At 34.8% G+C, this 2,395-nt stretch overlaps 1 protein-coding gene across 13 annotated transcripts in view; it reads left to right on the forward strand.

Moving 5' to 3' along the window:
• BAZ2B (bromodomain adjacent to zinc finger domain 2B) overlaps positions 1–2,395 on the forward strand; it is an 86,264-nt gene that overhangs the window by 28,420 nt on the left and 55,449 nt on the right. The window lies entirely within an intron of this gene.

The raw sequence follows: 2,395 nt of genomic DNA on the forward strand, positions 1-2,395 counted from the left end.
TAATTATTATTACAAGTCAGATATAAAAAGGTTGCACAGATGCATCAGAGAAAAATGTTTGAGGTTTTTTTGTTTTGCCAAGCAATATTCATTTCCTGTGAATACATTTTACATAGTACTCATTTATTGAAGTAATGAAATTAATTAAAAATCACTGCTTTAAAATGTGAAAAAATGTCAGTTCACAAGTCTGCCTTGAAAGCAAGGATCAAGTAAAGGATTGATCTAGCAAACTCTATGCCACTTTCAGATTAAGATCTAAAAATCAACTTTGTGAATACACATCATGTTCTCAGCATTCAAGCCCAACCTATAATGTATTTTTATATTTGGATGAATAGTTTTGTATCATGGAACTTGAAATTGAAAAGGTCTTGGATAGTCTTGACTAGAATGAAATGCCTTGAATCAGAAACATATATAAAAGATTTCTCTATGCAAGAATCTTGGTTTTTGTGAGTGAAACTCATATTTCAACTGAATGATGCCTATGTCATCCACAGAACAAGAAATGGTAAATAACTCTTTCCTGCTGCTTCTCTCTTCACTTTTGAAGAGATGACTTTTTTTGGAGAACATTCTTTTTTTTTAAGCCTGGGTATTACTGATTCTTATGTCAATAGTGTAAATAGAAGTTTTTTCATCTTAAATTCATGGTAATCCATTGCTTTCAGAACAAACTTGGTTCTTGCAGTAGAGTGAGCAAAAATGTATTCTACAAATTAAAAAACTCTTCTGCCTGGATATAACAGAGTGAGTAGATTCCAAATGCCCTCCTACACCCTGCATGTGTCCATTTGCAGCTGCCCCAGGAAGAAAAGTAGGAACCAGAATGTCTGTGTACCTAGAGTTATGTCTCACCTATTTATTTTAATTTCTCTAAAATCAGCCAGAAGAGTTCTTAACTAAAACTCCTCGTGAATAAATGACAATGTATCATATTTTTCAGTCCTCCCCTGCAAATGCAGCTCCAAAAGAATTTTTTGGCTGTGTTCCTTAGCCCGTGCTATTTGAATTGGTTCTTGGTGATGGTCCCCAGAATTTAGCAGGAGTTCATTAGCATGTGGCTGGCTATAAATGTGCAGTTCCAATCTGAGGATTTCTATGACTCCTTTACCTCTCCTTGCTGCTTTTGCTTTGTAGGTATTACAGGATGTAATTTTGTATGTCCCGTAACAGTGTATATATATAAGACATATGTTTGGTCTGCCAAAATTCAGTAAGACTGAAGAGATAAATCATGTAATAAAGATACTCAGCTGTCGGTTTCCATCTTCGCTAGAAAACCCACGTAGTTTTTCAGTAAAGGAATTCGAAAAATTCTGTTCTCAGTCTTTATTTTAAAAAAAGGTTTCATTTCTGTCTGGTAGCTAATAGTCATAAAGACTTATAGTAATTCTCAGGATTCATGTTTTTGATGGTCAGATCCTTTGCCTAGCAGCATCTGATGCTTAAGAACGTATATATTTTGTCAAAGACACTTTGTCTTCCTAAAACCAAGCCGGAATGTAGCTCATTCTGTGCTGTCTAATCAGTTTGGTCTCTGTTTCTGTGCTGACACAATGCACTGTGGTTACTGTTGTATCCACTTAGAAAAGGTATAGACTGTCCTAGAGAAATCCCACAGAAGTGTTTATGCTGTCAGCCAGCCAAAGACATTTCCCATGAATGACCCATGGCTAGAATGGCAACTTCAGTGAGATTCCTGAATGCACAAGCTACTCTGTAGCCAAGGTTAGCCAAGACTAACATTTTAGCTTGTTCCTAAAGTGAGGTGTTCTTCACTTCTGTGATATTTAAAAAAACCCCAAGAATGTCTGTCAATCTCAGTCTGATAATTTAATGATCTTAACATTTAAAAATGCATTTTGCTAGTATCTAATAAAATAATTTTTTTAAGAATGAGCGATTATTCTTACTAAGTGAAGGTAAAGGCATCTTCATCTATGCATTAGATTAAAGAGGTTCTTTTAATTCCAGTTTGTCTCCTTATTTTCTTTGCAGCAATGAATAGTCTACTAAGTAGTTTCTGTGATAAATTTGATTGCATATTCTGTCAGGTCCCCCACAATACATGGTGAGTTAGGACTGGGAGTCTTTATGCTTTGCCAGGGAGATTAGACTACAAATAAATTATTTTGGCATATTCTTAGGTCAAAAAGACTAAACACCTGTGTGAAAACATTATGGAGTATATCACATACTGTTAGTTTAATTGATTAATACAGACTAGTTGCTGAATAATTAAAGCATTCTAATCAAGTAAACAGGTACTTTACTTGCTTTCTTCTTGTTCACCCATTGCTGAAAATAAGAAGGCACATTGGAAAAGTAAATTGACTCGGGAAAGAGGTTTAAATTCACCCTCACAAAACACTGAACTATGGTTCTCATA

Source organism: Empidonax traillii, unplaced genomic scaffold (assembly GCF_003031625.1).
Source record: "Empidonax traillii isolate 1590-97213 ecotype Southwest subspecies unplaced genomic scaffold, ASM303162v1 scaffold1487:size278866, whole genome shotgun sequence".
NCBI lineage: Eukaryota > Metazoa > Chordata > Aves > Passeriformes > Tyrannidae > Empidonax > Empidonax traillii.